Genomic DNA, 21,184 nt, shown 5'->3' with positions numbered 1-21,184 from the left:
AAAAAAAAATCCAGTTATAGAAAATCAGAAAGGACACTTACTTGGAGTGTATACACAGACTTATACCGACACAACTAAATGTGTCAGTTAAAAGCAATTTAATTATTTTAGTCTACATATAATGTTGCCCCAGTCCAAAGCTATTTTAGTTACATTAGTTTTTTGCAGGCTGTTTATAATTACAAATTTATGCAGATACTACTGACTCTAATTAGAAAATTTTGCTCTGATGAACTTGGTATTTGTTTGAGTGGATACATCCCTTTAGGAGTTTGGACTAGAACTTTGGTAACTTCTAGTTACGTTAAACATTGCTTGGATTACCCTACAAGCATTTGATCCCAGAATTAAGTTCTTAGCACCGTGATGAGGAGGGTGACAATTTCTTTGCATGAGTGCATTCTCATGTAAATCTGGCCTTCTTTCTCCTCTCTGTTGAGGATGTCAAGTCCACAAGGAAAAGGCAGCTGGATATAGAATTCTTATGCCATTTGCTAATGTGCTGTAACATCTTCCTCTGGAAGTTTAAATTCCTGTTACCTGACAATCTGGAGTTGGTTGCTATTGGAGAACAATGTTTATTTTCCATGTGTATTGTATAGCACAGATAGCCCCTGTGAAGGCAAAGAGCTTAGCTGTAATAAACAAGGAAAGGTAGTCAAAATACTTTCCTTAGCAAAATGGCTTTTAAAAGTAATAGCTAAGGAACTGTCAGGAAGATTTTAGATTAACCCAGGGTTTGTTTTCAGGGCCATTAGGGATACTAAAGGAGATGTCGATCCTTTGTGTGATGACCAGCAGGTTTTAGTCAAGAGATTCTCCGCAACCTTGCACAGTGTTGTCACTAACCCCAGTGAGTGTCAGCACTTTGCAGTATGCCCTGAGTAAGGGCAGCATGTAAGTGTGCTGCCCCAGAAGCAGAATAGTGAATGGATTACGTCACAAGTCCTCCCCGTACCCGTCTTACTCTAGGGAAGAAGTTATTTCACTCCTTCTTTTGAGAAGCAGCTTACTCCCCATTGTGTGGCCTACCAGCATTCTGTCCACTAGTGAGCTGGGTTAACAGGGACAGAACACATCTCTCAAATGCTAGTCAAATGCTTTCATAAATCTGTGAAGTTTGGAGTGGCTCTTGCCATTCAGTGCTCTCTCTGATAATTATTCTGAGGATGAAAATCTAGTAAACACATGATCTTCCAAGTTGCCCTCCTTTTAGCCTTGCCTCATATCACTTCCTTTATTCTGTTTGAGATGACACTGCAGAAGACATTGACTATAACTGAAAGGGAAGGTACACTTTTGACTCTAATGCCATTTCTCTCTGGAGGCTTCCTTGGTCCCATACTTGGCTGAAAAATGTGATGATTTTAAATTGCTGGTCTCATCATCACAAGCTTTCAAAATTTCTGTGGTGACTCGGTCTTCATCTGTAGTCTTCTCAGATTTTAAACTTTGTTTATTGTACCTTTCACATCTTTGTGATGTGGGATGTTATGATGTTTAGTTCTGGGTTCTTTATTTCTTTGTCAACATCAATCCAGTACACAGTAATTTGGATAACGAGTGTTTGGATGCACAGCACTGCTGTTCACTAACATAGGGCTTCACAGGGGACTCAGTGTGGATTTGGATAACTATCTGAATTCCCTTTGTCTGAAAATACGAATGGGAATTATACTGTAATCTCTTGTGGTGTTGGTCTGCTTAGCACCTTATGAAAATGCTCTTCCCATCACTCTGTTTTTTGTGTTGCTAAGGGCAAACAAGGAAAGACCCTAACAGGTTCTCTGGCTGATGTAAGCTTCCCAGTTACAACTTTGGTGAGCTAATAGCATTTTTACTATCACCGCTTTGAGCAGTAGTGTCAGTTTCTTTGGCCATGTTATCCATCTATTTTCTCTTCTCATGCTGCTTTGTACTACTTTGTCCTTTATTCTATAAAGATCTTTTTAATTCTTTTTCTAAAAGGTGTCTGAGTGGTTGAGGTTTCCTTTGGCTTGTTTCCTTTCTTTCACACAGTTCCATATTTCCTCACTTATCCAGTCTTTAGGTTTGCTTGTCTGGAAACCAGGTACAGTTATTGAAGCATCTATGATACTGTCAGCAGAAAGGGCCATGACATGTCAACATGGATGTCTTGTTGTGAAACTAAAGTATTGTAGCACCTGATATCTGTTCAGTTCACTTCGAAATTGCTGGTGTAACGTCTTGTCTGTTAGCCTTTGCTGTTAATTTTTCCCAGTGCTTTTGGAATTTTTGTTTTTTAAGTTTGATTCTTCTGTCTTGCCACACGTATTGTGGTCACTTCCAACTTTGCTCTGATATTCTGGTGAGTTGATCTAAGCTTCCTTACAATCCATGGATGGTCAGTCTGGATATATTTATGGGGGGAATAGTATTCCACCAAATATGAGCAATGATGCTAGGTCTGATTCTATCAGTCTTTCCATCATTTTGATTTTGGGAACCAGAACCCTGCCTGCCAGTTGTTCTCCCCACTCGGTTGTTATCCCCAAACCAGGCACTGAATTCCGCCTTTGTAAAGCAAATGTCACACTTACACATTGTCAGAATTTGCCGGCAACAGTAGAACTGACCTTTTTGTTCATCATTATAGTTATCTTTTGGTGCAAAACACTGTATAATTCTTATCATTGTGTATTGTGTTTGAAACTTAGCTCGGAGCAACCAGCTGTTAATTGGCTCCTAGTCTATAAGCAATTTTTCTGCTTTGGAAATAATTAATTCTATTCCCTCTGAGTGGTAACCATTTTGCTTCTGTGAATATATTATGACTTTATTTTCAATGTTTAATTGCTTTTCATCAGCTTGTCACCATTGACATTCGTTTACTCCACAAATTTCGACATTATATTCTTCCATTGCTTTCATCACCTGTGTGGCTTTTGTTGTGGCAGCCATTGTTCTAATGTTCCAGAAACCAACTTTCATAGTTTGTTTAACCTTTAGTAATGAATCAGAGAAAGGCAAATGCAACTACTTATGTTTAAGGAGGAATCTAGAGAAGATCCCAGGAAGCTAAAGACCTTCATGGTTTTACACTACTAAGAGACTCGGATATTACTTATCAAACAGTGCTAGTCTCACTTACTAAAACTTATTTAAACAGTCAACATAATTCCTGCTACAGTGACTGAAATGGATAAAAAACTTGAAAGCTTTAGTTTAAAATTGCAAGAAGCTTAAAGTAAGAAAAACAGAGATAATGAGTTTGAATTATGAATAGGACATGAAGTGGATATTTTTCCTTTGTAGAATTTATATATTTTATATGCATATTCATCTCTGTACCATACTACAAGATACTGCACGAAAAATTGATTACAATTTGGAAGATACAATATAAAAAATGCCATTCTGTCAAATATCAAATATCTATCCAATACCCCTTTCATGTATCTGGCTTTATGAATAATGGAGATATTGTTACTGTAACACCAAAGACTAAGGTAGTTAGAAAGTGTCCAAGAGAAACTTCCAGCCCCAAACCACATAAGGCTCCTAGTAACATAAATGGGAAAGTTTTCTCTGTTGGCTAGAGCTGAAAAGGTGCTTCACACCACCTTGCAATAGGATCTCTACTAATAGGCTAACTCAGCTGTGTGTCTGGTCATCAGACAACTGAGGAGTTTGTACAAATTTTGAAGGATGAATTCAGTTTCACACTTCTCCATACTGGGAATGTGGATATTAATGGGATTTGCAGCCAGCGAGCTTAATGACCTCAGTAGCTCTACTGCACTGAAAGTACATTTGAGCATTATTTTTTAAATGGGCCAGGTTTTCAAAGACTGATGCCTAAATTGTGGGCACAAATCCTGCCCAACGACCTGTGCCCTGAAACCCCACATTTAAATATGTAAATCCAGTATCTAATTGCACAAAATTGTATTTACATGTGTGTTCCTAGCTAACATTTGCAGGTGCCTTTACTTGTTCATACATGTATTCCATACTTTGTACAAATCATTTATTTGATGAGGAGAAAGGATGGACCACGGGTTAGGGTGCCAGCTTGTAATTCACAGACTTGGGTTCAACTATCTGTTCTGCCACACAGACTTGCTATGTGATCTTGATCAAGGTACCTAGTCTCTGACTCAGTTCCCCATCTATAAAATGGGGATAATAGCACTTCTCTACCTCACAGGGATGTTGCATGGATAAATACATTCGAGTAAAGCACTCAGACTCTATGGTAATGAGGGCTATATAAATACTTAAGAGATATTTAGGCTCTGTGCCTTCAAAATTTGGTGAGGGAGCATGGAAGAATACAACACATGCATAAAGAAGACAGGAGTACCTAGTATTGCTTTATAAATCATGTCTTGTATTTTATAGTGTGATGGCATGAACATAAAAAAATATCTGGCCACAAGATACCAGAACTGGCCACATATAATCTCCTTCTCAGGGCCAACAGTTCTTGAGCCAAAACACCATGCACGGTGACTTCCGCTCCACAAACTTTATGCAGAATAATTTTGCACTTTACCTTTTCAGAACACTGTACATACATCAAAGGACACTGGGAGTGCCACATGTAGAGCACTTGGTCTATGTAATAAAGGTTTGCTTCCCAGTGCCCACAAATTCCATACTGAATTCACAAACAGCATGACACATTTCTGGGTGGGAAGGGTACCACATTCTAAGGAATGCTAAACTAATAAAAAGTATACATTTTGACCTTGTTTATTATTAATCAAATAGCTCTTAAATGTCTGAAACAATTACATCACAGCTGATAAACAGCACTTGTCAAATATACTAGTTATCTAGCTCTATAGTTAAGGATATTATTTATTGAAGATGCAGCCTGCTAATGTTAACATTACTTACTTAACAGTGCAGTATTATTTAATAAACCAAAATAAAAAAATGATACTGGAAAATAGGAGGAGACTTCCATTATTGTTAATGGTGGTGCACACCTAATTCCCTGTTTGATGTGCAAAAAAAAGGTTAATGCTTCCACTCCTCCTAGTTAGAGCAATGAGTTATCATCACCGTAGGTTATATAACTAAATCCTTAATGTAGATAATTGCAGTGCTTCATCTTCACATTATCATCATAGCAACAGGAACTAGCCACAGTGCTAACAATACCAGAGATACACCACAGCTAAGGTAGGAAGGTCATTGAAGTCATGGGCTCAGTGATTTCCTGAAGTAGTTTGTGACCTTTACGACTTCTAGTTTCAAGCCATCCATCTTATGTAATCAATTCCATCTATTTATATGGTCTGTCTTACTTTGTTATCCAAGTGAGAGTATGTTGTGCTCCTTCTACTCTCCTCCTCCAGCAGGGGGTAATTTGCTTTCATTTTGCAGGAACAAATATTGTGGGTGGAAACTGTTCTGCAAAAGTTAAAGTTTACGGCACCCTTAAAAAAAAGATACTCACTTTTTAACACCATATTTTTTCTTAACGTTAAGTGCTATTAGCATGCTCTGCTCGGAAGAAAAAAAACCATGAAAGAAGTCACAAATTAATTGGAATAAGAACTGGTTAATGGACTGATCTCAAAAAATAATTATCAATGGGGAATCATCATCAAATGGAGTTGTTTCTAGTGGGTTCCACACTAGGCCTGACGTTAGTCAACATTTTCATCATTGCCTGGAAGTAAATAGAAAAATCACTGCAGATGGGACAAAGTTTGGCAGAATGGTAAATGATGGAAGGCTGGAGGCATATAGAGTGCTTTGTAAGCAGGCCCTATTAAAAGAAAATGCAAGTTATACCTGTAGCAATAAGAAAGGCAGGCCATATCTACCAAATGGAAGACTGTGTCCTGGAAAGAAGTGATCCTGAAAAAGATTTAGGGGTTACGGTAGAATAGAAGCTCAACATGAACTCCTGGTGCAAGGCTGTGGCAAAAAGGGCTAACATGCATCCTTGGATATATAAACAGGGGACTAGCGAGTAGGAGTAAGGAGGCAATTTTACCTCTGTGTAGAGCATTGGTGAGACTGATACTGGAATACTGTGTACGGTTCTGGTGTCCACATTTTTAAAAGGATGTGGAAAAATAGAATGGGTCCAGAAGAGCCACACAATGATTTGTGGACTGGAGAAAAGGCCTTACTGTGAGAGAGTTAGGTTTTGTCTACATTGCATTTATACACTGTGGCTGACCCATGCTGATTGACTCAGACTTAGGCTAAGGGACTGTTTAATTGTGGTGTAGACATTCAGACTCAGTCCAAGCTCTGGGACGCTCCCACTCTGCAAAGTTCTAGAGCCCAGGCTCCAGCCCGAGCATCAACACAGCAATTAAACAGCCCCTTAAGCCTGAGAACCTGAATCAGCTGACAGACACCCACAGCTGGCCTAATTGCAGTGTAGACGAAAACAGGAGTAAGGGACTAATTAAACAGAGAAAGGCATAAGAATCACTGGATTGATGCCGAAGCCAATCAAATTCAAAGTTAAAAATGTGTGCCTAACTTCTACAATAAGTGAGATTAACCAGTGGAACCAGCTACCAAAAGAGTGGTGGATTCTCCATCTCTTGGAGTCTTCACTTCAAGACTGGATGCCTTTCTGGAAGAAAAGCTATAGCCAAACAGACATTATTGGGCTCAATACAAGAGTACCTGGGTGAAATTCAATGATCTGACATTCTGACTAGATTACCTAATCAGGGGCGGCTCTACAAATCACGCTGCCCCAAGCAGCGCGGAGCGCTGCGCCGCCCTTCCCCGGTCCCGCGGCGGGTCCCCTCTTCCCGCGGCTCCGGTTGAGCTCCTGCCGGCATGCTTGCGGCAGGTCCACCGGAGCCCGGGACCAGCGGACCTGCCGCAGTCATGCCTGCGGGAGCTCAACCGGAGCCGCGGGAAGACGGGACCCGCCGCAGGCATGACTGCGGCAGGTCCGCTCGTCCCGGGCTCCGGTGGACCTGCCGCAGGCATGCCGGCGGGAGCTCCACCGGAGCCAAATGACGCCCTCCCCAGGACGCCGCCCCAAGCGGGTGCTTGGCCCGCTGGTGCCTAGAGCCGCCCCTGTACCTAATGGTCTCTTCTGGCCTTAAACTATGAATCAAAAAGCAGGCTTGCTGTTGTGAATGACAGAGTTGCATTGACAAATTCTGAGGGGAATCATAGAAGATTAGGGTTGGAAGAGACCTCAGGCAGTCATATAATCCATCAACCTTCCTTGACTCAAGATAGTGGTGGTATTAGTCCTTCACCTTTTTGTGCACACAGGGTTTTATCCTGCACCCCTTGAAATCAATGGCACAGAATCAGGCACTGAATTCACTGACAAGTAGGTGATAAAGGGAAAATATATGGCCTTAATGATTTTTTTCCATGATGCTAATATCATGATAAATATGATGGAGGCATGTAGGTTATTTTCATGCACTTCCCCTTTTCCTTTAGTTGATACTAGATAGCATGGACAGACATCTTTAGTCACATAAAACAGAGTTTATCTTGCTTATCCCTCCTCACCTCTTTTTCCTACTTCCTAATGCCCTTCTGGTGTAGTTTAGGTTTTTATTGCATTCAGCTTCTCTACTACTATTGAGAAGGCTAACTGCTGTTGACTACGAGTCATTTCTAATTTTTTCCTATAGCTAACATTATCGTCTACATGTTCATTGCTGTGCAAAATAAGCAGAATTGCATGGTGACATTCAGACTTTGCACTATGGATTACGTATTCCTCAAGTTACACTCAAAGTGTTGTGAGTTTCATTTGCCATAGTTTGAACACCAAGAGTTGTGAAGGTTGGTTTTCAAAAAGGTTAGGAATTCTGTTTGGCAAATAGAGTGATTCCAAGATGTCTGGCTATTTTATTCCTCAAAAGGCATTAGTGTTGCTTTACTGTCTAATTCTTTAACATGTATTTTTCAAGGTATTTGAAGTACAGTGTTACACAAATTGTTAGTGGTTTGGACAGTGGTACATTACAGGGAAGAATAACAGCAGAACTCAGCTCCTACATATTTCAATTCTGCATGGGTTTTGGTCAGTCTAAATTTATTCAGAAAATTGACTATTTTACAATAGGGCAACATTTGCACCCAATCCTCTAGATATTAATTAAGAAAAACCTCCCATGCATGACTTTATAATTTCTGCATAGAGTGCTCAGTGTATACACACTGACAGAGATAGGCACTGGAAAAAACATGCCCCAAAAATGCTCACATGGGTTTGATTAATGAAGCACCACGAAATAAAATAACTATGCTGAAAATCTGGAGAGCAATGCAAACTTTTTATAGCATTATCAAAGTATTTAATCATAAAATTGCTCTTGAATTTGTTTGATGTGAAACTTCATTACAGCCTAGAATGTTAATGTGGAGTTGCAACTGCATCGTAAATTACTAACTTCTTCAGTGATGCATGGCTCTGTCCTGCTATGGCCAACTGCAATTTTAATAACTCTCTCAAAAAGTAAGAAATTTACAAATAATTGCATGAACTTTAAATTAAGTTACTGTTCTAGAGATCATAAAATATAAATTGGTTAAAAGGAATAAAAACATTGCTAGTTCCACATAGGCAAATGATGCAGTTCTTTACTGTTGAAGCAAATTCTAGATTCTAAATGTTTATTTTTGAATGGCTCCATTAATAATCAATTCAACTGACCTAGCTTTCTGCTACATGACATGCCTGACAGACAGTGAATGAATTACTACACGTAACTGGCAATTTTACCATTGGAAACATTATTGTGTGTACAACTAGTAGCTTGCAGTATCTTAAAAAAATAGTATTCAATTTTTGACAAGTCTAAAGTACCAAATTGCAGCAATGTTTATTGACAGACATCCTTGTTTAGAGCTTAATATTTAACAATACAGCTGGATAGACGAATCAGTTGAGTATTTTTATGGTTTGTAAAAGGCAGGTGAACAGAATTGCCATGCCGTTGTGCTTTTCACTTTCACAGCAAATTTCGCAACAAGTTTCTAGTAGCATTTTTTAAAAATAAACTGCCATAGCCACAACATTTTGGAATGCAAAAAACCCACAAACAAATAAAACCCCGCAACTTGCTTAAGGTGGAAGATTATTATGATAAACGTAATCCAGAGTCCACTGTAGATGATGCAAAGATTCCCACTGATTTCAGTGGGCTTTGGCCCAGGCCCTACTATCATTTCAGCTCAAAGCTAAATCAGCACCGAAAGGGGGCAAGGAGCAACAGTTAGTCTGGATGTGGTGGTCAGAGGGCCAAAGACCTCAGTGAAAACAGGCAGTGTTGAAGTTGGTGGTATGAAATGAAAGGATTTATAGGCCAGTTCTGTTTGGTCCTGGACAAGGATACTGAGCATCTTTTTTGTGATGCCTTTGCCTAAATATTCAAATGAAGTGGTCAAAATGATTGAACTTATCTTGAAAGTGACTTTTATTATATATTCAACCTGGTCAAAATTTTCCAGGTTTCAAGTTTGATTCAGTTTGTCAACATTTTGGATTTTTTCAAGAGATATTTTCCTCTCCCCACCCCCCCAAAAATTGTTATCAGTAATACAGCTGTTCAAAATTCTTCAATTATGGAAGGAAGGGTCAAATTTTTGAAAAAAAGTAAGTTACAAACATTTTTATTAGATCAATTGGATACAAGACTATCCCCAGTGACTCCTCAGCCCTGCCATTTATTAGACAGCTGAATTCTTGTAGTCATCATTAGAAATGGGTCTTCATTATACAGCACTTTTGTTAATAACATAAACCACATGAAACATGTAACATAAATGTTAGGGAGAGCTATAGCTTTCCGAATTCCATAGGAAGACTGACCCAGAGAATCCAAGGGTCCACAAGATCTAAGAACAGTGATCAGCATGTGCCCAAGAAGAAATGCCAGCTCCATTGTGAATATTCTTGTGAATATCCTTTCCTCATAGCCTTTGGGTGACTTATGGTTGTAAGCTCTTTGGGACCAGAACCATGCCTCCTTATATGTACAATGCCTAGTATGCAGTGGCTGTGATAGTTTAAAAAACACAAAAGGGAGGGACTAGGTTCCCCTTCAGCATCTCTGTGAAGGCGAGTGGGAAGATGCCGGACACAAGGGGCCAGGACTATTGGGCCTGATGTGAGGCCCTGCAACTACTGAGTGAAAAGTCTGCTTTACTCCAAAAGGGGAGAGACCAAAGGTGCAGTAGCGTAGCTAGCGGGATTCAGGGGAAGCAGCCGCTTCCCCTCAGCATGTTTTCAAAAAGCGGCGCCTGCCGGGCTGGCGCTGGCGGCAGCACGGCCGGAGGAGCCATGGGGGGGCGGCAGGCGCAGCCGGAGAAGCGAGGGGGCCGGCTCCTCGGCCATCGTGCCCCACACTCAGCACGGCCCCAACATCGCCGCAGCCCCCTTCTGCGGCGGAGGCTCAGGGCTCGGCGGCCAAGCGCTCCCCGCCCCTTGCTAATGCGGCCGGCAGGGGGAGGCGAAAGAGCCCTGCGCCTTTAAGGCTGCCTAGCTGGCGAGCCCTGCGTGGAGCGCACCGAGCGTCGGGAGCAGGCCGGGGACAGGTGGTGGCACAGGACGGAAGGTGAGCGGCGGGGGGGGGGTCCAGTGCCTTGCACTGGGGGGGTCCGGGTGAGGGGCTCCCCGGGGCTGGGCCTGCAGGGCAGGGGTGCAGGCCATGCTGTCTGGACGGGGGGCCCTGGCATGGTGCAGGAGCTCGGCGCTGGGGTGGGGGGGATGGGACCTCGCGGGTGGGGCCAGGCGGCACAGCCCGGTGGGGGATACCTGCAGAGCGCGCTGGGCAGGAGAGACTCTCCCGGGACTGTGGGAGGACGGGGGGTTATCCACACCCCCGGGAAGCCCGCAGGAGTCCTGAGCCAGCCCCGGGGTTAATCTGGGGGGGAAATGGGAGGAGCCAAGGGGGCGTAGCCAGGGGAGGAGCCAGGGGGCATGGCCAGGGGAGGAGCCAGGGGGCGCCTTTTTTATGTTTGCTCCCCCTACACTTAAAACCTGGCTACGGCACTGCAAAGGTGAACTGGCTAGAGAGCTAAGTCCACAAGGCAAAAGGATACCACCAGCACACCTGGTTGGCATGACGACAAAGGAACAACCCCGCAACTCCACTAGCCAAAGCGGCGCAGTGTCTGCTGAGTCACTTTGTCACAAGTGGATGACAAACCCCACCCCCCCAAAAAACCCAAAAACCTCACTTCTCACAGCTAGCTGGATTTTCCCTGAAGATCTTTCATTCAAGTATTATCCAAATCAAATTTTGCTTAGCTAATGAGATCACAGCCCAAAATAATGTCTGCTCAACATCCAGCCACCCGTTAGTCTATCATGCAACCACTTCCACACCATATTGAAGAACGAAAATACTGAATATATTGCACATCAGAAACAACTACAATCCAGTCTCTTATATTTCGATATTTTTGTCATGTATGCATCTCCAAGTTGTGATTTTTAAAAAGAAAGGAATTTGTAAAGAAACAAAGTTGAATTATGAATTATGAATAATTTCTGAATAGGAAGAGACTGTATTCACTGAATAACTACATTCAGCACTACTTAAGTTACCGGCCAAACACCACAAGTAGTGCAATGTGTTGATTGCAAAGGTCAGAATTAAAGCGGCAGATAGAGATAGTTAGGTGGGTTAATGGGAAACCCATCTCTTGACGGTTACAGTTGAGGTGAAAATTCAATGCCTCCTGCTTAGGAACTGTTTTTATGATTATTCATCATGATGAAAATTATATCTTAGATCTCAAACTTCAGCTCCAAAGAAGTGCAAGTTGTAGAATGTTAACAAAAAATTTAACTGCACTATAATTATTCAGGTTCTTTATTTAAAACAAGGACCAGGATGAGAACAGTGGTGTCAGATTTCATAACAAATCATTTGAATTTAATTGAATCCTTAGCATTTAATGTGAAGTATAAAGAATTAACTTTTACTTTTGTTTCCCTTTGGTATAATGTATAATGACCTGCCCTGTGATATGAACAGCCACTCACAGCTCACTTGTGGCTTTGCCCATTAATCTTCACCTGTCATCTAACATGTAGTTTACTTTATGGATGCTCATTATGTATGTTACTCACACCCAGCAGAGAGCTAGAAGTCCATACTTACTCAATCACAATCTACCAAAAATATACTGAAAAACTGAATTCTATTCACTAAAAATCCTCATGCTCCTGAACAGCTTGTCAGTCTATCTGGCTGTGCAAGGATCTGTTTCCCCATTAGTGCACGTTTCCCCAGTTGAAGCGTTAAGATTTTCACCCACTCTCTCTCTCTCACACACACAGCAGGAGGTGTCATTTCTAAAGACCAAGCGTTTAAGGATTGTTTAGTTGAGTATTTTATTAAGTGAAGAAACTACATTTCTGATTGAAGTCAGAAAATGGTGAGCCATTTGCAGATCAGCCTCTGAACTTTTGCAATGAATACATATTTTTTCTTATATAAGGCGTACACCAGATTTCAATATTAATTATACACAGGTCTTTTTAGGTCACAGGCTAATTTGTCACCAAGGCACTGTCATTGTGTCCTATTAAATATTTTATTTTTATTTCCCTGAGGCATAAAAAAGCAAAACAATGAATCTGAAAATGTTGGCAAGAGGCATCCATTTTAACATGGGGGCGGAGGGGCTGTGCTAGTCCAATGCTCATTGAAATCAGTGGGAGATCTTACATTAACTTTAATGGGAGGTGCATTGGGCCTGCAGGTGTCTCTCTGCAGAACATCATCATGGACCATCCGCAGCTTTCAGAATTTTGCCACGATGAGTGAATTACACCCATTTGTAAACAATCATGGAAACATTAAGAATTATCACTGCAACTGAGCAGGAGTGCCTGCAAAGGTGACTCAAAGCTTCCCTGATTCTGGGTTGGTTGGAATGGCACTAAGTGGCTGTAATGAGGAGAAGAATCAGAGCCTCTGTCCCCTAACAACTCAAATATAATTATTCTACATGCTACTGCGCAGCATTTCATTTACACCACAAATGTATCACGTGACAAATATATTAGAGAAGTTATCTTTTAAAAAGCCTACTATTAATTGAGACACAAGGAAGGTGCGGGCTAACTTTCATTGGTGAGACACAAGCTTTATGAGCTCTGTGTAAGTTCGAAAGCTTGTCTCTCACCAACAGAAGTTGGTCGAATAAAAGATATTGCCTCACCCATCTTGTGTCTCCAATATCCTGGGACTGACACAATTACAACACCGTATGCTATTGGTTGAATCAATTGTAATTTAAAAAGCTAGAATAAGGATTTATCACTAATTTGATGGTACGTTTATGCCACTAAAGGTTTTCAGTACGTTTGCCAGATATATATGCTGTGTTTAAAGTTTCTTTTTACAATAGTCAGTATTAGAAGCTCCATATTCCATGCCACGGAAATCGACCGTGTGAGTATTGCTTCAAGTCTTTTAATGTGAGTTACAATGAAATAATTAGTGATGCTCCTTGTATGCTACCCCGATGAACACAGAGGTTCAGATTTTCAGCACAGATCCTTACTGCATCTGCAAAATTGAGAGTGTGTTCATTATCTATGCCCAAAGCCTGTTTTTCCACTCAAGAAATAGGGGATGACAAGACCAAATGTGCACATAAAGCACACACTTGAAAAAAATCTTACAGGCACAGTTAAGAATATCAGACAAAAAATTGGCTACCCAAGTTCTTATCCACTTCCAGAAATAATCTTATAAAACACAAACATCAAATAGTATTTACAATTTTCTCTTTAGAGCAATGTGATTTTTTATTTATAAGAAGATGTTTTGGAGGGAGAAGAAAATCTGACACTTAGCCACAACCCCCCCCCAGGTTTTTATGAGTCTCATTGGGAAACAGACTGATTTTCAAGTACATAAAGTGAATTACCCAAAGCCAAATGTGATTCGAGTTTGATGGGGCAAGACTCAGCAGACTTTGTGTGAAATAGTTTTAACAGTAACCCCAACTTCACTTCAAATATTTGTTGCCATTGTTGAAATATGCTTTAAAATAATCATTTATGATGAGGTAACATCTTACATTTTCTTTATTTTCTTTCTTGACTATCATGCACAAGGTGTTTCTTGAGACAAGTGCTCTGTGATCGCCAATGGCATGTTGTGGAATCAAGAGGAACTTCAGGTTACCTTCAACACTACAGACTATCAAGCAGCACAGGACCTGGAAGCAGCATGTTGTTCTTACAGACACTGGCCCAGATGTTCAGAAGTGCCTGTGCAAATGAAGTGCACAGGTGTGTGCACTTTTCTGAACAGGCCATAAGCCTATGTAAAAACTTGGGAGAGGGGAGCAGAGAGGCAGATGACTGAGTTTCATTTCAGAGTGTTCCAACATGCATCCTCTCAACAGGGTCCAGGGCCCATTAAGTTGGCAAGTAGCCAGGCTGAAGAACCCAGAAATTTCACCCCCAGATCCATGGACATAGGAGCCATCCAGCTTGGCCCCACTCCCTCCAGACAATAAAAGCTCCTGTGGGAGCCCTGCAACTATTAGCTGTCTCCTGAAGCTGAGCAGGGGATGGTGCCCCAGAAAGGCTGTCAGCTTCTTTGGTGTATCCTTCTGGCCTCTTCCTCAAACTTATGGAGCCTCTTCTGCACAGAATCCAGCAGAGAGTGTGTGTGCCGGGAGTGTGTGTGGGAGGGATGTAGCATTCCTATCTGCATGTTTGGTAGGAGGCAATCCTACCTAGTCGTCATAAGCAATGATCTAAATTCAACTTTCCAAATATCCAAGTCAATAACTAGTCCTAGAAACATTCCAGAATCTCAGCTTTCATCCTTTCTCTACCCTACCAGGGTGATCAAGTGTATTGCATGTGGATCTTCATATTCACAAGAGATTGAGGCAGATTTCAAATTAAGTCTCAAGGTAGGAAAAGCCTAGTGTGAACAGATTTTCTGTTAACACCTCTAAGGACTGAAAGTTACATCTTTGCAATTTGGTTTCTGACTCGGCAAAAACATGCCTATTTTAATATTAAATTGTTATGAGTTTTAATGAGGGCTCAGAGAAGCAGAAAGATTTACAGGTCAAAGTAGTATGCCAAGCTGATCCATATCTGTGCACGGACTTGAGCAAATGAACTAGTGAAACAGCCTTGAGAAGAATCTTCTAACAAGCTGAGATGTTAATTAGGTTCAAAATGAGCTCAGCGGCAAAACCTTTGGTTCTCTTAGTGGGAGACTTCTGAGAAACTAAACACACCTGAGGGCTAAAGGAACACAATTGTCTCTCTGCTCTTGGACTCTTTTGAAAGGATGAATATTCTCCTCTTTTGGGGGACTCTTGGCACTTGGAAGATGCCTTGTGACACTCATGGAGTGTTATACACTCAATGATAGGCAAAAAATATGAAACACTCCTCTCCGTATTTGTCTATTATAAAAACAGCCTTTTGAGAAAATGGGTAGTACAATGAAAGGATCAATGAAATGGGGGAAGGAGATGAGATAAAGGGCATATTTTTTCCAAAGCACCTAAGTGACTTAGGAACTCAAATCCCATTGATTTTCAATGGGAGTTAGGGTCCTATGTCTCAGATGCTTTTGATTTACCCAAAGCCCATTCTGCTCAGAGTTCTCCCCATGAAGATCACAAAAAGTGATCAATTTTCCGTAATTCATTCTTCTGAAAGAAACAATATTTTTCAAGTATCTGGGAGAACTTCCAAAAACTACCAGAGAAACCTTAGATGCCATTCTTCTTTCAAAGAAATGCTATTCTTTTATAGTAAGGCAAAAAATCTTTTGAAGAATGTTCAAACAAAATAAACTCTTAGCCTTGTGGGTTGTTGGGAGAATAGCAATTCCTTTTGCTACAAACCTCTCCTAAAGGTAATCCTACATTAAGTATTCAGTATAAATGGCACAAATCTACTGAACATAGAGAAGACTAAGGTCGATCCTGCAGTACAACTAGCAAAGATTGCAAAAAATAAGTAGAGGAAAAGATTCTGAATATTCTTCACACAATTTAAAATAAAAAGAAGAATTCACTTCTGGCTGAGGGCAAGGCTTTTTAAAAATTAATTAATTAAGGAAAAATCCTGTCAGACCTATCCATCCAGAAGCATTGCATTACACCTGGGGACTTTATAGGAGTAACATCCCATCAAAAGATTTAAAATTCTAGAAAGGTGCAAGCTTGTTTAATTTAAGATGACAGTCTTCAGACAGTGAATAGCCAAGAGAAAGAGTTTGAAATGGAAAATAAATCCATGCAAGTGTTTCAGCCATTATGGGCAATAATATTGGAGACAGGAAGTTGGATGTTCATGAACAAAGTCTAGAAGCACAGACAAGTTATTTGGGCATTAAACACATGCATCTTCTGTTAGAGAGTATTGGCAGGGCCTGATTTTCAGATGATATCTGTGAGCAAACACACTAAGTTCTTGATTCTCTTCTCATTTATCACGGTGCAAATCTGGAGCAATCCCACTACAATTTGTGGTGATTCCCTTGATGTGAACACATGAGGGAAGGATCTGGCCCTCTTCACAGAAAGATTTCTCTGTTCTTTCTTGTGAAAGTTGCTCTTTGTATCAAATTCAAAACAAACAATATAGTTGGAGAACTAGTTACATGTTGCCACAATAAGTTAGAAAAATCAAATAATGACTGGTCAAGCACTTTTTGCTAGTGTAGATTGTATGCTCTTCCAATTTCTGTTGATGTGTACCTTCCCATGCTGGTGAATTTGAACCACTTCACCACAATCTTGTTGATAGCAAAGGGTGAGTAAACATTTTCAGAACACATCTCTAGCCCTCAGGATTCACAGTTGATTTTGATATAAAATGTTATTAACTTTGGCTCCTAGTACAAAAGGTCTTGATCAATAATTGCTTCTATCTTCTAAGACACTTCTGGGCTGCTGCCAAGGCATTTCAGTTCATAAACACATAACGTATCCCATGCTACAAGTCTAGGAGGGTTTCTCTCACAGTTTCATTAGCTTGAAGATTTTTTTTTTATCTACATAGATTAGAATTCTCCATAACTGTTTAAGATCACCCTGGAAAAAAAAAGAATACTCCCCCATCCCTCTCAGTAAACTCCAGCTACCTTTCAACAGAAGCAATAACCTACCATTGCATGTAAAGACCTCTTTGTATCAGTGGTTTTTAAACTCTGGGAGTGAGACACACAATCCAAACTATATAAACTAATAGATTGCTGTTCACAAAGCCTTCCTTAAAAAAACAAAACATGCTGCCACCATTTTGTTACGGGATTTAAGGGACAGATGGGAGACAGGTGGTCCTAAATACTGCAGCACTTAGAGAAGAATCTTCTGTAACTATGACTTACAGCACTCCAACTCCAGGCCACACTGGAAACACTTGTGGGCAATGAGACATATGAGACATGATTTTTCCTTCAATGCTTAGAGCTAGATCGACACTGTCCCGCAGTTTGGAGGATGTTTGAAGGAGATTATATTAATGTGAAATAGGAACCTTTTAGTTCACACATGCAGCGTCCATGAATGGGAGTTACAGCACAAATCTTTGGTGTGCACTGCTGTCCGTTTCCCTGTGGTCAGAACTCCAGGGCAGTGAAGACAAGCCCTTAGATCAGGGCAGGCAAAGTTTTTGGCCTGAGGGCCGCATCGGGTTTCAGAAATTGTATGGAGGGCTGGTTAGGGGAGGCTGTGCCTCCCCAAACAGCCAGGCATGGCCCAGCTCCTGGCCCCTATCCCACCCCCCTGCTTCTTGCCCCCTGACGTCCCCCTGGACACCTGCCCCATCCACCCCCCTGCTCCCTGTCCCCTGACCCCTTCCGGAACCCCCACCCCGACTGCCCCCCACTGCCCCATCCAAGGCCCCCCTTCCTAACTGCCCCCAAGACCTCTGCCCCCATTCAACCCCCCTGTTCCCTGCCCTCTGACTGCCCTGACCCCTATCCACACCCCAACCCCCCCTGCTCCCTGCCCCCTGACCGCTCCCAGAACCCCTGCCCCTGAAAGCCTCCCGCCGCCCCTACCCCTTCCGGACTGCCCCCCGGACCCCGGCCCCCATTCAACCCCCCTGTTCCCTCGCCTCTGACTGCCCCGACCCCTATCCACACCCTGAACTCCCCTGCTCTCTATCCAACCCCTCCTGCTCCCTTACCGCAGTGCCTGGAGCACCAGAGGCTGGCGACACTACAGCTGCGCCGCCTGGCTGGAACCAGCCACACCACAGCCCAGCCCAGAGCACCGAGTCAGGCCGGGCTCTGCAGCTGCGCCGCCCGGCAGCCCAGAGCATTGTGCTGGCGGCGCAGCGCGCTGAGGCTGTGGGGGAGGGGGAACCGCAGAGGAGGGGCTGGGGGCGAGCCTCCTGGGCCAGGAGCTCAGGGGCCGGGCAGGAGGGTCCCGCAGGCCGGATGTGGCCCGCGGGCCATAGTTTGCCCATCTCTGCCTTAGATTCTATCCACAGAAGGGATGCAGCACAGGCACTGGCAGGACAAGCAGCACTGTGCAAGTCTGGCCGGGTTTGCTTTGCTATGGTGTTCATGGATGGAGCCCTACTGTTCAGTTCACACTTGGAGTCATGAACCAAGCTCTGAATTTTCAACTGGAGGTTTGAGTTCCTCACCTCTCCCTCCCTTCTTGCCATTCACCAGGCTCTGTGACCAACTCACGCCTCATTGTCATCTTCAGCAGGAGCTGGTAGTTTCCTACCACCTTCTATAGCCTCCTAAATCTGGAGGGGGCATTGCAGCTCATGGCTTCCCCTCTTTGAGGGGGTTTATTAGGCAGATCTCCTAATATGGTTAATGAGGAGGCCACAGCAGCAGGAGAAAACCCTCCCTCTCCCACTGACACCAGAGGCAGGCACTAAGGTCTAGTATGGTAGCTAGGGAACCCTTAGGAGTTCCTCGCAACTATGTGCTCCAATTATGAGGCTTCACCTAGTAGCATATGGTTGCTAGGGAACCCGGAGGGATGGGTAAGTCAGGCACTTTTCTGGCTTCTGATTCAGAAGACTCTCCCAGGCCGAGCCCTGAAGACAGGAGATGTGGAAGCAATGACCAAATGCGCCCTGAAGGCCCAGGTATTAGTAGGAGGAGTGGGGAAAACTGGCTTATTTTCAACATACCAGATCTGAATCTGGTGTCACCGGAGTCAGTGAAAAGTACCAATAGGCTTCAATGGGAGTAGGGTCAGGATCCTGTATATCAGCAGTATCCTCAGCTCAAAACGTAAAAACATTTATAAAAACCACTTGCTGGAATCCTTCACTTTTTAAGATTGAAATGACAAATTAAGCTAATCAACAACACATGCCTGATTACCTCAGTATGTCCGCACGTGTACCACTGGCAATGGAGCAGAACCACCAGCATGGTTCAAACTTGTAGCTTCAAAATATGACAGTTTGCTGGCATAAAAATATGCCAGGCTACATTAAAAATAAATGTATTTTTAAAATAATTATCCCCGCCCTTTGGCTAGTGAAGATGTATATGGGCAGAGAAAGCATGAGCTGTTTTGCCACCTAGACACATTTAAACCTTTATCTCCAAAGGACTGAGCAGGGACTCCAAAATGGAATGAATCACAATCAGTCAAAAGCCGTTTTTGTTCATAAGAAGTATTCTCTGGTACACAATATTTTTTTTTACAGTTATACTGTAGCTAATTCCGAGAGAGATTATTTCTTCCTTGTGATCTGCTTTTAGAACGTAAGTAAAAGATTAAAACCCTTGGAGGCAAAAAAAAAAAATTCAAAGGAATTGTTAATGTTCAGAAAGTAGTAAACAAAAGGCGGTGAGGGAGAAGGAAAAAGAAACATATCTGGAGGTGTTGTGAAAGTAGTCTGGATGTAGCTTCACTGTCTTTGTTTTGGTTGATAAGTGTCATACACAGTTTTACAGTTCACTCTGTATACAGTTAGCCTTTGAAGCAGCATTTTGAGAACAAATCTGCCATCATTCTTTGATTCTCCATTACCGAGAGCTGTTTTTTATTACAGCAGAATGAGCAAAGAGACTCATTATGAAGAACATTACAAAGCAAAATTCAAAGACTAATTTGGCTAATTTGGGTGAGGAAGTGTTGTGAAAACAGTAGATGAGTTCCTATAGCCCTCATCACTGGACTGAGTGCCTCACAGACAGTGAATTTCTCCTCACAATCCCTTTTGGAGGTAGAAAAATAGCATTGGTCTCATTTTACAGTTGGAAACTGAGGCAAGAAGAGACTTATGTTATTTGTCCAAAGTCACACAGCCAGGAACTACATTCCTTTCTCTCCTCAAACAAAGATTTAAGTGGGATTTAATTGATGCATAGGCCTCATACCGGCCCAGAAATGAATTTCACCCAAGGTGAAGAAACATATGGCATCAATACATCTTGAGACCATGTTGGGTATAAGGCAGCAAAAAAAAAAAAAAAAAAAAAAAAAAAACAACAACAACCCACAAACAAAAAAATATAATGAAGTATTAATGTAGGGTTCCGAAGGGTACAGCTATTCAGCAAAAAAAAACCCAAACCAAAACAAAAAAACCTGCAGGAGCAAGTCTCAGAGCCCAGGTCAACTGACTTGGACTCCTGCTGAGGGGTTACAAATAGCAATGGAGACATTCAGCTTCTGGCTGGAGCCCAGGCTCTGAGACCTTCCCTCCAGGCTTCAGAACCCAGGGTCCAGCCCAAACTGGAATGTTTACACTGCTATTTTTAGCCCCGCAGCAGGAGCCCAAGTCAGTTGACCTGGGCTCTGAGACTTGCTCCTGCAGGTTTTTTTTTTTGCTGAATAGCTGTACCCTTCGGAACCCTACATTAATACTTCATTATATTTATTTTATTTACAGTTTATTTAAAATCAGCGATGAAAATATGCAAATCTGGTCTTTGCAATCTACCCAGGCTCGCAGCTGATTGGGACCACATTGTAAAAGTGTGGTCTGCAGTGCCTCTCTGTGCTCCCTGCTCATGCCTGCACCACCATCTGACAGCAACCCCCTCCTCTAAATAGGGCTATGTTTCACTGCAAAAGGTTGCAATCTACTTTTATCCCATGCTTTTCTTACAAGTTCACAGATATTTGTGAGATGCCTGTAATTGCTATTCCCTTATGCTGATGGCATGGATTAACACCCACACACGGTCTGTAATCCCTTAATAACACTTTGCACTTAGCATCTTTCACCCAGACACTTGGAAATGTTAATTAATGAAGGCTG

General features: G+C 42.2%; 1 protein-coding gene across 4 annotated transcripts in view; it reads right to left on the bottom strand.

The window, feature by feature from the left end:
• Nucleotides 1-21,184, bottom strand: part of CDH4 (cadherin 4) — an 823,907-nt gene that overhangs the window by 628,758 nt on the left and 173,965 nt on the right. The gene's annotated exons all lie outside the window — the stretch shown is intronic.

This window comes from Mauremys reevesii, linkage group 13, assembly GCF_016161935.1.
Source record: "Mauremys reevesii isolate NIE-2019 linkage group 13, ASM1616193v1, whole genome shotgun sequence".
In the NCBI taxonomy this organism is placed as follows: domain Eukaryota; kingdom Metazoa; phylum Chordata; order Testudines; family Geoemydidae; genus Mauremys; species Mauremys reevesii.
The sequence above is the reverse complement of the archived record's forward strand: the minus strand, read 5'-3'. Positions and strand labels throughout refer to the sequence as shown.